Genomic DNA, 15,178 nt, shown 5'->3' with positions numbered 1-15,178 from the left:
GAACAGAGACTCCATCAAGTTGGTGTTTATAAAGACTGTGCTGTCAGCACTCGGACATGTGGTCTAGAAGGGAGGGGAACTGGAGCCGTGGTGGGGTGAAAGTTGAGTTTGCAAGAAAGGAGTTTGAAACGGCACCCAGGCCGAACACATTAGCCCAGGAGAGGTGATCAGGGCCTGAGCTAATACAGGAAAAGCGGTCTGGAGAAGAGGGGCTGAGACATAAGGCATTGAGAGGTAAACTTCACAGACTGAGGGCATGTGGGAAGGGAGGGAGAGGAGGAGAGAGGGCAGTCTCGCAAACTGCAGGCTGGGTGACTCGGTAGGTGGCGGTGCCATGAACTTAGGTGGGCAGTTCTGGAGCGTGAACAGGTTCTGGTCTGGGTCAGTGGGGAACGGGGGCTCAGTGAGTGCTTTTCTGGATACGTGTGTTTGCTGTGCACGTGGGCCAGTTGGGCGAGACATTCTATAGCTATCTGGAATATGGTCTGGACTGCAGAAGAGCAGTTTGGACTGGAAATGTTTCCTTGTCTACAAAGAAGAAAAACAACACTTTCCTTTGGGTCACTGTGAGGATTAAATAGCACAATGGATGTGAAGGTACATTGTGAAGTGAAAAGCACTTTGCCATTGTGTGAGACTGGATGGTCACTCATGGGCAACTCAGTCTTAAGATTCCCAGCTTTATATTTATTGAAAAGACATTAACTGTGTGCCTGCCATGTACTAGGCACTGGGGGGGTGGGGACCACAAAATATATATTTTTCTTGTACCTAGGACCTCTCATAGTCTAGAGGAAGTTATGAATAGAATCAACTGTAAGGTGAAATAGACGAAAAGCTGGTTACCAAGGAGGTGTAAGAGGGTGTGTTTACCAGTTCCAGGGGACTTTCCAGCAGGCTCTCATTGCACACCAAAACACAAGTGCAAAGGCTCTCCTGCTCACCTCCTCCCTGATGAGTGTCTAGGATCCCACCCTAGGTCTTTGGAGCTTATATTTCTCCTCACAGGAAATCCTTGTGTGCCCACAAAAGATATACAATCAATCCTCATTATTCATGGATTCCATATTTATGAATTCACCTACTTGCTAAAATGTACTTGTAACCCCAAAAGCAATACTCAGGTACTTTCACGGTCATTTGCGGACATACACAGAGCAGCAAAAAATTTACACCACCCAAACCTTACACTCTCCGCGGAAGCTCAACAAGGCAATGCTCTGCCTTCTTACTTCAGCGCCTACTGTAAACAAGTGTCCTTTTCATAGTCTACTTAGTGCCATGTTTTTCACTTTTTTGTGCTTTTGGTTGGTGATTTTGCTGTTTAACATGGCCCCTAAGCATAGAGCTGAGGCGCCAAGTGCCTAAGTGCAAGAAGGCTACGATGTTTCATGGAGAAAGCACACGTGCTAGATACGTGTAGACAGGTTCAAGCTCCAGTGCTGTAGGCTGTGAGTTCACAGTCAAAGACGCAATAGTATATATTCAATAAGGTGTCTTTAAACAGAAACGCACATCAAGCAGCATTATGTATTGATTGGTTGGTGAAGATTTTGTGACCAGAAGTTCGTAGGAACCTAACCCTGTATTTCCCCTAGGAGCACTGGCTCAGCTTTTGCTAATTCAGGGTTCTCAGACTTTCTAGATCATAACTACCACGAATAACGAGAGTCAGCTGTGCTGCTGATCCTCCACGAGGTGGAGACCCGGTCCCTGTCCCTAGTCTCTGTCCGGGGAGAGACATGAGCACATGTGAAGCAGTATGTCACTGGGTGGTGACACTTTCTCAGGTGCTCTGAAAGTCCGAGTGAGCCAAGACGCATGGGTTTCTTGCTTTCTTTATCCAGTGTTGGTCTTTCCCTTCCCCAGGCCTCCCCCTGAGTTGCCTCCTTGTCCACCTCCTACCACATGCGGTTTCTAGGGTTACAAGTGGGTATTGAGACTACGACACTGGGGAGTTCTGCCTCTCAAGACTGCCATCTCCCACGTGCCCACTCTCACCCCCTGCTCTACTTACCTCCATGCTCCAAGTCAGTTAGAATGATGGTTCTCACCTTATGCTTGGCGATGTTCAGCTTTGTCAGGCGCCATCTGCAGCCGATCACGCGAGGGTCCTTTCACCTGCATGTTCTCCTACGGGCATTTGGCCATTTTTGGATCACCTCAGCTCCTCTTGCCCCACTGCCCTCCAAAGGCACGGACCCCAGTGTGGCCTCTCTCCCTCCTCAGCGTGCTCAGCTATCAACCTCTCACCTGGTGGCCACCTCTTTTACATTGAGTGCTTTCCTTTCAAGGAGGCAATCTTGGCTTCCTCCTTTTCCCATTTCTTATTGAGCTTAAACAATGGAAATAAATTGGGCTTCTGTATGATTAAGCTTATATTAGAGGGTTTCACAAAGAGTAGCCATTGGCCACACCTGGTCCCAGAGGCACTCATTCTCATTTCCTGGGTCTTGCATCCTTGACCAGTGCTCTCTGTAGCAAGGATGCCAATAATCTCAATGTTTAATATCAGTTACCCTCAGTAGTTGGAGGGTACTGCTTATGGGGACCTTAGAGACAAGGTTCTCTTCCAGGCAGGTCAGGAAAACTTTCTGACTCTGAGTACCACGTTTCCTACCACCCAGTTTGTCAGTCAAAGCTAGCCTAGATTTCTCCCCAGTTACCTGCGTTACCAAGGTTGTGATGGATTCATAGAAAGCTTTCCTTGGTCCCATCTCCAGCTGCCTTAGGAACAATATCCTGACATACGTCACATATTTCTGTGTTTCTCTAAAGATTAAGACGGGAGGCCAGGAAAGTTTCAATAGCTGCAGAAAACAGATATTTAATCAAGTTCAACAGCCATTCATGACAAAAGAAAGAAATCTTATAAAGCCAGAAAGAGAAGGGAACTTTCTTAACTTGATAAAAATATCATAAACAAGCAAATCCCTACAATAAATATAATACTTTATAGCGGAACGTTAAGAACAAATCTTTTAATAAAACCAGTTCATCCATTACTCTTTTCCCCCAAGAATTTTATTGAAGGTCCTAGCCAGCATGGTAAGATAAATAAAACAAAATATGAGGTATAAGGATTAGAAAGAGAGAGTCTCTATTTCAAGATGATATTATTTTCTAAAACCTGAGAAAATCTATAAATTATTAGAATTTATAACTTATCAAGATTTATATGTATAAATCCATACATGAAAGTAAACTGCATTTCTATACACCAGCATCAAACAATTGATTATAAATTTCTTAAATGATGTAATTTACAAAAATGTCAAAAATTAAGATACTGAAGAATAAATCTTTTTTTTTTTAAGGATTGGCACCTAAGCTAATGACTGCTGCCAATCTTCTTTTTTTTTCCTGCTTTTTTCTCCCCAAATCCCCCCCAGCACATAGTTGTGTATTTTTCAGTTGTAGGTCCTTCTAGTTGTGGCATATGGGACGCTGCCTCAATGTGGCCTGATGAGCAATGCCATGTCTGTGCCCAGGATCCAAACCAGTGAAATCCTGGGCCAACTCAGTGGAGCGCGCGAACTTAACCACTCGGCCACGGGGCCAGCCCTGAAGAATAAATCTTAACACTTTAAGAGCAAAATGTGTGTAAGACCTTTATAAACAAAAGTATAAAGTTTAACTGCAAGACATTAACAAAGTGTACATTAAAGTTGATATAATACAGATAGGGACATATACTATCTTCATGGATAAGAATGCTAAATATTTTAAAGACGTGAGTTCTCCTCAACATTCTCTGTAGATTCAATGCAATTCCAATCAAACTCCCAAAAGGTGGTTGTAGTTTTGGTGAAACTGTTGAGCTGATTCTAGAAGTCACATGGTTGATTAGAGGATTAAGTTTAGCCAAGACAATTCAAAAAAAAAAAAAAAGTGAGGATTTGCTGCATCAAACAAGGACTTATTATAATGCTCTAGAAATTAAAGTGGGAAGGAACTGTCACAAGGACAGACAGACTCGTGGAACAGAACAGTGAGCCCCAAACAGCGCCCGGGGTAGATGAGAGTTTGCTACGTGAGCGAGGTGCATCATAAATCAGTGAGAGAAGAATGGCCTCTTCAATAAGTGGGTGAGACAATTAGCTATACACATAAGAAACCATACACAAAAATAACTCGTAGAAAATATAAGAATATATTCTTATGGCCCTAGGAAATCATCTCTTTCACCTAAAACCATATAAGTCATAAAGTAAATAATAAAAAGATTTTCAACTATTTCAAAATTTAAAAGTTATGTGTGTAAAGAAGCCTAAGAAAATTAATGGAGAAACTAGAGGGGGTAGTAGTTTTGCCAAGCGTGTAACCAACAGATGATCTCTATTTGCCCAAATATAAAGAATTGCTACAAATTAATAAGAAAAGCCCAATGACTCAATATAAGAATGGGCAAAAGATATGAACAAGTAATTCCAAGAGGGGAATAGGCCGCCGCCCTCCACAAACACAAAAAGATCCTCAAGCTCACTAGTCACCTGGGAAATTACAGTGAAAACAGCAATGAAATGGCATTTCCCTTCCAGCTGACTGGCACCATTTAGGAGGCTGACAACACCTAGTCAGTGCGGAGAGGCAGCCTCCCTGACGCAAGGCGGGCAGGAGTGTCGATGGGTAACGCGACCTCCAAGAGGAATTTGGCCATCTCCACACTTGGAGCTGCAGATAGCTTTTGACTCTGCAGTGCTGTTTCCAGGTGCGCGTCCCCAGGAAACTCCCATGTGTGCTCACAGAGATGCGTGAGAAGATAACAATGGAAGCACTGTTTATAGAAGAAAAAAAGTGGGAAATGACCTACATGTCCGTAACGAGGGAGGAATAACTAAATTGTGGTATGTTTGTACAATGAGAAGCTGTTAAGGTGGATGGACTAAATCAACAGATGTCGCCATGGGAAAATCTATAAACCACCAACAGCAGAGTGTCACAGCTCAGATTCCCAGGAAAAGAGACTCCAGTACTCAGATTTGTGCGGGGGAGGGTTACTGGGTAGTGCTCTCTGGACCAACGCTTGCGAGGGGTGAGGGAGGCGGAGTTGTTTGGATATAGAAATCTGAACAGAGGCCCTGGCCAGTCCACGGGCATCTCTGGAGCTGGCTGCTGAACTGTCCTAATTGTCCAAGGGCTCTGGGCATTTGCACTCCTGTGTCCCCCAGTCTTGGATGCAGGCTGCCCCCAGGGAAGTGGTCTAACCTTGGGCAGGGTAGCTTCTTTCTGGAGTGGGAATCCCCTGAACAAGATTCAATTGTCCTGGTAGCTGGGGATACTGGTACCTCCATTCTGAAGGGCAATCTGGCCATGTACCATAACATCCACCACAGAGGCAGCGTCACTTAATGAGTCAGGGAGATTAGGATGGTATATGGCCTTCGGATATCAATAGGGGTTTTCCAGGTGGGGGAGGGAAAAGGCTCTTCTGACAGAGGATAGAGTACACACAGCCCCCAAGCTGTGAGGAGCATCAGGTGACCTGCTCCAGGGGAATGCTTCACTCCTCGTGTCTTAAAGGAGCTTCTGATATAGCATGGCTATTAACTGTTTGTATTAATTGCTTGTATTTTCATTTCAGAGTTTTTATTTAGTTAAATATGTCCATCTTTTTTCTCGTGGCTTCTGGTGTTGGTGCTTTGCCCGAAAGGCAAGCATTATAAGAATACTCTGTGTTTTCCTAGGTGATACATTTCCGCTCATGGCGTAAACCCAACTTCATGGCGAAGGCCAGGACAGTTAGATCGCCTCTCTACTTGTGCCTGAGTCCCTTCTCTATGCTCGTCTCGTTTGCTGCAAGATGTTGGGACGACCTGCTCCTGTAGGTGAGGTCTGCCCTCTAGACAAAGGGTGCTTCCTGCTCAGGAGGGCCTGCCCATGCGGCTGCCTGCGTCGGATTGTGCGCATTCTCTCTCTCCACCTCTCTTCCAGTTCCTTCCTAGTTGGAAAAACTGTAAAGCTAAAAACTTTGCTTCCCAGACTCTCAGAGTTCTGCATGCTAATTGGGTTCTGCCATTTAGATGTTCTTTCAGGAGACCCGGCAGGTGGAGGTGAGAGGAAAGCCGTCTTCCTGCTTCTTTTAGGATGGTTTTGCTGCAAGTGGGATGTGGAGATGAGTTTTCTGTGTATCTTTCTTCCAGTGTCCATCCATTGGTGACGAGGGCTCCTTCATTGGGTTCTCGATTCCCGAGTGGTCACTGCCCGGCTTCTCAGCATTCAGAGGCAGCAGCAGCAGCAGTGGTCACTGCAGCCATGGTGGGATCTCAATTCCAGCAGGCTCCAGTGTGGCCTCAAAGGTCCTAGCAACCTCGCCTGGGCAGTGGGAACCACCCAGTGACCGTTCCTGGAGGCCTTGACTGGAGCCCACAGCCTCACCCCTTTCCAGTGGTTTTGTAAGCATCTAATTTCTGGTGTTAAATCTCCTCCTGCATAAAACACCTACAGTGGCTTCTATTTCCCACAGTGAAGCTTCACTGAGCCTGTGTTTAAATAACAACGCTGACAACCTCACTAATGACGGTAGTAAGAATGGTAACAGCAACAATGACGAGAGCTAACATTTATTGAGTGCCTGCTTCGTTCTAGGCATTGTCCTAAGTGTGTTGCATGTATTAACTCATTTATTCCTTGCAACAACCTTATGATTTAGGCACTATTAGTAACCCCATTTTCCATATGAAGAAACTGAGATGCAGAATGATTGCCCAAGGTCACACACCTACTGAGTGGTGGCAGTGGATTTAAAACGGCGCCGTGCCAGCATTAATACCACAAGGATAATAACAGCCAGGAAGATGTCTTTCTTAGCTGTCTGCTCTGTTTCTCTCACCTGACCCTAGGGCTCCCTGGCCCCTCACCGTCTTTAACCTTCTAAAAGCAGTTTATTAATTAGTAGCAGAGAAGCAGTAAGATCTGATTATGGATAATGCAATCTCATTATTGCGGCTCATATCCAGTCTCTCCTCCAAATTTGTGTTGCAAAACTGGCTCAGCGAGCCCTAGAGTGGGCCTTCCCAAAGTGAGGTCTAGATGGGGCAACAGGGAAATTTGTCTACTGACATTGGGAAGAAATCATCAAGCTTTCAAGAGCCCCAGAAAGACAGGCCAGGCCTGGGCTTAACCTGGGGGGTGAGATCCATCTGAGGGCAGACCTGGGGCAGCTGCCTCAGGTGAGGCATGCTTCTCTCTGCTGCTCGTCACTCAGGACGCCGACCCCGGTGGGGCCATGGCATCGGCTGCTGTAACTGCCTCCTTGGTCGTGAACATGTGGGGTGAGAGCACTCCGGTTCTGGAGGGCGGGGGGAGGGGTGTCTTGAGAAACATCAACGGGCGTGCTGGGGACGGGTGGCAGCAGGCAACCGGGATCCAGCTACAAGGTGTGCGTTCTGGCTTGGATTTCAAGCCCTGGTGGAAGGCCCGACAACACGGGACTTAGAAGTGTGTCGGTGGGCTGGTGCTAGAACTGGAGTTTAAGGCAGGGCCTTTTCCACTGGGTTGTTATTAGGGTTGGGATGTGAGTCAGAGGGGAATTTGCGGCTGGACTTATCTGGATGCTAATCACTCCAGCGCCTGAGATGTCCTATAGCTCACCCCACCCTCACTAGAGTCACAACTGGTCCCAGAACAGAGAGAAGGGCTGAGTCTGGAGAGCAGGTGGAGGAGGGTGTCAAGTGGCTCTGGCTTCCAAGGTCAGGGGCACCCGGGGCCGTGGGCCAGGCCCCTGCTTACACTGCACACCCAAGAGGTCACTCTAGAAAGCTGGTCTTTCCGTGTGCCTACGATCAGAGCTTGCAGACAAATCCTCCCGTGAGAACAGAGCAACGTAAACTCTGGCTGAGCACCATCAGACCACTTCTGGTCTCTGATCCCATCTCCCTGCCGGCAGCGCCCCCGCCCTCCCGCGACGTGCCAGGCTCCTGCCGAGCTCTCACACCTGTCTGCAGTTTCCAAGTTCTTTCAAATCGACCTCCAAAATGTCCACCTTTCTCCTTCTCGTTTTTTTCTGATTATAGAAACATATGCTAATTGAAGGGAATCTAAGGAACATGGAAAAGCATGGTGGACTCCGGGTTAGAGAGGAAAGACTGAATATTCACAGTTAACCTCCCGTGCCCCCCTGGAACCTCAGGAAAGCACACCAAGGTGGTGGTGGTTGATTTGTACTAACAGATGTGACGACAGAAGACAAACAGGAGAGGCCTGACTTAGCAGACCTGGGACCGTGCAGGGAGAAGACCCCCGCAGTGGGGGTTGGCGAGAAGGAACCTGTTTGCTCTGTGGAGCCTCTCCGATCCCTCAAGTTTACAGCACCAAGCACATCTGGATTGGGGATGAAGACGGAACTAAAAAGACGTGGACTGCCAGGAAGGATGTTTAAGAAGCAGGTCCCCCTCAGTGTCCTCCTGCTTCCTCGGCAGGCAGTGACCCTCCAAGCCCACCAGGTCGCTGCCCGTTCAGTCTCTGGGGAGGGCAAAGCACAGCTTTTCTGGATTGGGAGTGAACAGGGGAATTAAGTGAAAGTTTACATGCTCAGTTTTAAGACTCCCACTTTTTCTCCTACTCGGCTCCTTAGGGCTCTGGAAGCCCGGTGTAAAACCTCTGGCTGGGAGACTGGAAGGGAAATGATAGGGGCAGCTATGAGGGCGACGTCGCCCCAGCGTGCCGCCCTGCACTAGCCCTGTGCTGCTTTGTCTGTTTTGGCTTCTGGGGTTTTTTTTTTTTTGAGACAAAATTCCCATACCATAAAATTCACCATTTTAAAGCATGGTTTTCGGTACATTCCATGGTTCTTAGTATATTCACAAGGTCGTACAACCATCATTACCATCACTACCTAATTCCAGATCATTTTCATCTCTCCAAAAAGCAGCCCAGTCTCCATTAGCAGTCACTCCTCATTCCTTCCTCCACACCCCGAGCGACCGCGACTCTACTACTTTCTGTCTCTGTGATTTGCCTGTTCTGGACATTTCAGATAAATGGAATCACACAATATGTGGTCCTTTGTGTCTGGCTTCTTTCACTGGGCATAACGTTTCAAGGTTCCTCCATGTTGCAGCATGTGTCAGTACCTCACCCCTTTTTATGGATGAATAGTATTCCACTGCATGGATATGCTACGCATTGTTATCCACTTTTCAGTTGATGGCCAATTGCTTGTTTCTACTTTTTGGCTATTTTCTGTTCTATATGCATAGTTTTTATGCAAGTTCTCCTTTAAACAGAGATGTCTAGCTGAATAAAAGCCTGGATACTACTGGCTCAGGGGAGCCCTGCATTTTAGGATTCAAAGATGGTGGCTGTGGACTGCCTGAATCTCTTTTCATGAGGCTCATGAATATTCCCCTCTCTAAATGGCATCTGACGCCCTTGAGCATCTGACCCATCGACACTTATGTCGTGACCCCTGACTTCCAGTCACACACAGTGCACACCAGTCCCCTGCAAATCTTCACTCCACACGGGCTCTGTTTGCTCTTGTCACTGTGCCACTGCTTGCCTGGTACCGTTTGCCCAGCATGCCTTTTCTCCCTTCTCTGACTGTCCAAATCTGGCTCTCCGTTTCACAGAGAAATCTTTTGAGTGGAAGTCCATAGCTCCTACTGCGTGGCCCTGCCTCTGTGAAACTAGAAGAAACAGCCGCCCACGTGGAGCCTTGCAAGACGCACGGTTGGGTTTTGCGTCCCTGGTCGGGAGGAAGGACTGTCAGGTACCGAACCACGGGGCACGGCATAGTCCCGTTCTTCTCCCTCTGCAGCGATGAGAAGAGCCCTCCGGTCCTGCGAAAGCCTGTTTTTTGTTTTGTTGTTCTAGTCTTTGTTGCTGTCTCTCCGAAGGAGGAGCGGGTGACTCCACTCTGGGTCCAGAGAGCCAGGCCTGCCCTCCTTCGGCCCTTGGCAGAGAAGCGGGGCTGTGTGACTCCCTGGGTGGAAAGGTCGCACAGCTCCCGGGCATCTTTCAAAGTGGCACAGGGGCTTGGATGTGAGGGGGGCTGCCCCTCCTGCTCCACTCTGTCAGGTCTGAGGATAATGCTCTCGTGGTCCCCACGTCCTGACAGAGAAACACCACCTGCCCAAAGATCGCAGAGCCCATTCCCCAGCCTGACCTCAAATTACCAAGGCACTCTTGTCATCTGAAACTGGATGCCACCTCACTGCCTGCGTTTTCATTTCAAGTTGTTTTCTCCACATGTACGGAAAAGAACACGAGCTGATGGATCAAAGTGGTCCAGCCCCCGCCCCCGGCTTTCAGTGATAAAAAGTCTCAGGAAGTGGAGTAGTAAAGCCACTGAGGGCCTCATCATTATCGACGCTGTGTCGCACTTTTGATTAGAAAATGCAGTTATGTTTGCAGTGTTACAATCTCACCTGTCCTTGCGTTTTGAGGCGACTGCAGGAGGACGCATCTTCTGGAGCAAGCCGTCCTCGCTAATCAGTTGATTCATGTCTCCAGAAGTCTCATCGCGCTTCAGCTAAGAGACGCTGCTCTGCCAGGCTGTCGGCTCCCACCAGACGCTCCCACCCACCCATTTCGCAGAACAAACACTCCTGCCTCAGTTCTTTCTCCTCCTCGTAGTGGAAACAAGAATGTCTGGCATCTGAGGGTGATAGAACTGATTTTCCCTGAAAGATTTGCCTTCTGTTCTCTTTCCTTCATTCAATCATTTACTCATTCGTCAACCTGTTATTAAGTACCTTTTTATTCTATGCTAGCTATTATATTAGGCATTAGGGATACAAAGTTTAAAAAGGCAGGGTCCACGCTATTCAGAAGCTCACAGTTCAGTGAGGGGAGCAGAGAAGTAAAGAGGCAAGTAAAAGCCGGTGTGGCTGGGGCAGTGATGGGGGTAAGAACAGGGTGTGGGGGAGCTCAGCAGAAGGGATCCCACCCAGCCTGGAGTGCAGAGTGAAGTGTCAAGGTGGGCTTCTGGGTGAAGTGCTGCCCCATACAAGTAAGACAATGGCGGGACGGGCGAGGCGCTCCATGTGAAGGGAGAGGCGTGCACAGGCCTGCAGGGGTGGAGCTGCACGCTTGGGTTCGCCAAATAGTCCAGTATGACTAAGGCGAAGAGCATGTGTGAGTGTGTGTGAGTGTGTGTTGGAAGGAGACGGGGCCTGGCAAGAGGTGAGACTAGAGCATGGATAGGGGCACATCACAAGGATCTTCTCAGCTTCTGTGTTGGACTTGGTGCAGAAAGCTCGGCAAGCTTTGGGAGAGTTTTAAGCAGAGCTGTGACATGCTCAGATCTGTGCTTTGTAAAACCCCTCTGGCTGCAGTGCAGAGGATGGAGAGGCAGAGAGATGACTGACTTTTGATACTGCAAGGGGTTCCTCTTATGAATTCTCTTCCCCTAAGCTTGGCGGTAATGGAGAAGAGAACCACGTTGGAGCAAAATCTCTATCCATAAAGCCCATTTCTTCTATTGTAGGTACCATACTAATAATCCCCATGGCTTCATCTAGCGTGTTGGGGCAAAGTGTGGTACATGATCTACGAGCACAGGATTTCTTTGGTTGTCGAGAGAAGGCAGAGATTCCCAGGAGGTGTGATCCAGGAGCTCGGGCAACGGGAAGACCTTGACTTCCCAATCTGGCCTTGACTGAGTCCGTGACTCGGACAAGCCACTTTTCATCGCTGGGCATCGGTTCTCCGATCCCCCAAATGAGGAGATGGGACTAAGTTGTTCCTTAGGTTCCTTCCAGCCCTTAAACAAATAACGTGATAGTTTGGTGAGCTGGCTTTAGAATCATACAGATCTCAGTTTGAGTTCTGTCTCTGCCACTTCCGGTAGCATGACCTTGGCTAAGCTACTTAAACACTCTAAGGCTAAGTTTAAAATGGGGATAATAAAACACTTTTTAAAAATAGGGATAATAAAAAATGGCCATGACTAATATTCAGCAATGTTAATGGAGATCTTTCCCAAAGCAATAGTCCAAAAAACATAAAATAAATGTGGAAAACTCTATAAAAGGATAAGATGTAACTGATGCTGATTTAGATTCTAAGGGTTTCTACCTAAATAAACAACTATAAAAACACACATGGCCAGAAGTAGGAAGAACACAGAAAATCAAGCTTTCCTATAGTGCAGTAATAACCAATTAGAAAATGCAATCAGAATCAAAAAAGGATCCCAGTCAGAGCACAATGAAAACCATCAAACATGTCCAGTGAATTTAGGAGTAAACAGCAACCTCCTGGGTGCCTGTGGAGAGAGCTCACTGCAGAACAGCGTCGTAAGGGTGACGTGGCGGCGTCAGTGTTGGCAGTTTTCCAAAGTGGGGTACCAACTGGTACTCCCCCCAGGAAAAAAGAAAAGGCTGTTGTGGGGATTAAATCCAGTGATGTATGTCAAGCAGTTAGCACTGCATCTACAAATGGATGGATGCTACTATTATAAAACACCTCCCCAAATTAAAATGGCTAACCTGAAGAGACCATCAAACAAGGAAACGCCTCGGGAGCACACAATTCAAGGACCCAGACAGTCGACGACTTACGGTGTTTACAAGTTCGGCCCTGTCCCGTCTTTTCTGACTCCTTAGGCCAATCACCCACAGAGGGCGGAGACCATCGCGTCATAACCTGTGCCAGAGCGCCCTCCAGTGGGCCTGGATACCAACACTTTCATTAAGATGACTCAAGAACAGACGCAGCTTTGTGGAGTTATAAAGGCAAACAGCAAGGACTTCGGGGTTCGTTAATCCTAGATAAAGCTAATAAAGCTAATCTTAGATAAAGCTAGTAAAGTCTCATTAATTGTATCACTTCTGATAGTAAGTCCCTAGTCAACTTTTCCATAAAAGTCATGTTCTGGGCATTTATTAGACCTTGCAGTTCTAAATGACAAAATTACATTTTAAATTAAAACATAAATTATATCGCATGTCTGAATTGCACGTATAGACTTCAGAGTAGTTCTTTATGCCGTGAAATTGAAAACAACTTGGAATCCTTCAGAAGGAAGGCGTGGTAGCAGAACTGGGGTCTTTCTAGAGGCAGCCTCGCTGCCCGCTCGTGTGTGGCTGCGCAACTCTCTTCACTTCTGTGGACCTGCTACTTCCTACTGGAATCTGGGGCTTTAAGCCTGAACATCCTTTCCAGCTCTAAGTCTTTGTCGAGGGGGCTACATTATCCATTTTCTTTTCATATTAGGGCTGTGGCTTCAAAGAAACCTGATGTCAACTTTTCTTTACGAACGTTGGGTCTCAAGTAGTTTAAAGCACATTCGAAGACGAGTTGATAACACTTTATAAAGCCAACCCTAGCCCCCTGTAAGAGACAGCTGGTCACTAACAGAGATGCACGTTCTTTCACAGAGCGGAATTCTGTGGAGAAGCAGCTGCCCACCCAGGACTCCCTTTCGCAGCCCCTCTGCATCCAGGTGGGACCACGTGACTAGTTCTTGCCAGAGAAATCTAAGCAAAAATGATGTGTGTACTTCCAAGCCACGGCAGTTAAATATCAAGAGTCCGATCCTCTATTCTTGTCCTCAGAGGGGCTACTTGGAGCACAAGATGACGGAGCCACTGTGACCCGAATTACCTACTGAAGAGCTGCCTGGGGGGTCACTCCCTCAGAACACCTGCAATGGATTTTGTGTGAGAAATAAACGTCTACCGTGTTAAGCCACTGAAAAGGAGGGCTGGTTTGTCCTAGCAGCTAGCTTTCATTCTCCTAACGTTCTCTCCAACTCCACGATGCTGGAATCCGATGGAGGGACCGCATCACAGCAAACTGACCTCATGAAAGCAAATTTTCATTCTCTCTCTCGGTGGGTGAGGATTAAATCCACTCATTGTTTATGTTTTGTCAGTAGGAAAATAGTTCTGTTCTGAAAAATGTCTTACCAAGCTATCTTTTAAACTATTAAATTTTGTTCAGCAAAGGGAGTCTGATGTAGACAGTCTCCCATCAATGGGTAGAGAAGCCACAATTACGGCTCCATCATCTATTAGAGGTTTTGGAACAAAGAAAGTTCAATAAACACTGATCGAGATAAAATAAACAAAGCCGTTAACTTGCTTTCTGAAACTTCCCGATTCTTCTGCATTTCGAGGTGACTTTGTACGTGGGGCGATGTGGGCAAGCAATCACTGCCTACGCCCAGCAGCAGGTGTCAGTCACTAACTGACAAGGCTTGTTTCTGACAGCGGGAAAAATATGGAAGACAAAAGCAGATTTTCTATTTAGCTACATCTCTCTGCAAATACCCAGTCTTCTATTTAAGCTAGCATCCTATAGGTGCAGAATTGAGAATCAGTGACGTAGACACATTACGAAAGGAAGAAAAACCACTACAGCACAAACAGGCTTGTGGCTGACGCTGGTCTGGAGCCACAGGCTGAGCAGGATACTGGCCACGATCAGAACATTACAGCAAATGGTCAGTGAGCAAGACTTGACAGCATACAGAGGAAGGAACTTCCAATGAAATGGACGCCTCATGGAATGAGAACTCAAGACTTTATTGTATTTTGCCACCTAAATTATCATTTAGGCACCAAATTGGTGCCGTAAATAAGATAAATGTGGCTGTACTATGAGGAAAATCAGTTTATAGAAACCAAACATTTTTCTGCAGATGCTAACCAAATTTAAAAGGTACGTGGATCTTGACCTAGCAACTAAGCCTCTAAGAATCTATTCAGAGAAATACTAACAGTGTGCAAATAAAATTTATTTTTCATAGAAAAATGGGAAGCACCTAAAGTTCAATTGAAAATGGATCAATTATAGCACGTGCACTACAGAATGCTATGTGCCTCCTGCAAAGAACAGACAGCTGTCTCTGTGCTGACACAGACGTCCTCAGTGAAAGGACAGAAACCGAAGATACACAGTGTGACCTGTTGTCCTTGTTGTTTTTAAATGAATAGGTTTTATATGTGCTAGTAAACAAGACTGGAAAGTTACAGACCAGTTAACGAGTTAACTCTGATCTGAAGGTTAGATTTTCTCTTACTTCAGACCTTGCCGCCTCAGCCGACTGAACGTGAGCAGCCTTCGTAAGTGACATCTGCATATCCCTGGCCCTCTGGCCAGACTCTCACCATTCTCTCAACATTTCTCCTTCCTTACCTGCATACCTATGCTAAGGTCACTTCTCTCTGGAACACTTTCCCCCAAATGTCATTTAACCAAACCTTACTAGACTGTTTAAAGGTAGTCT

This window comes from Equus przewalskii, chromosome 2, assembly GCF_037783145.1.
Source record: "Equus przewalskii isolate Varuska chromosome 2, EquPr2, whole genome shotgun sequence".
Classification (NCBI taxonomy): Eukaryota; Metazoa; Chordata; class Mammalia; order Perissodactyla; family Equidae; genus Equus; species Equus przewalskii.
Note: the sequence above shows the minus strand (reverse complement) of the source record.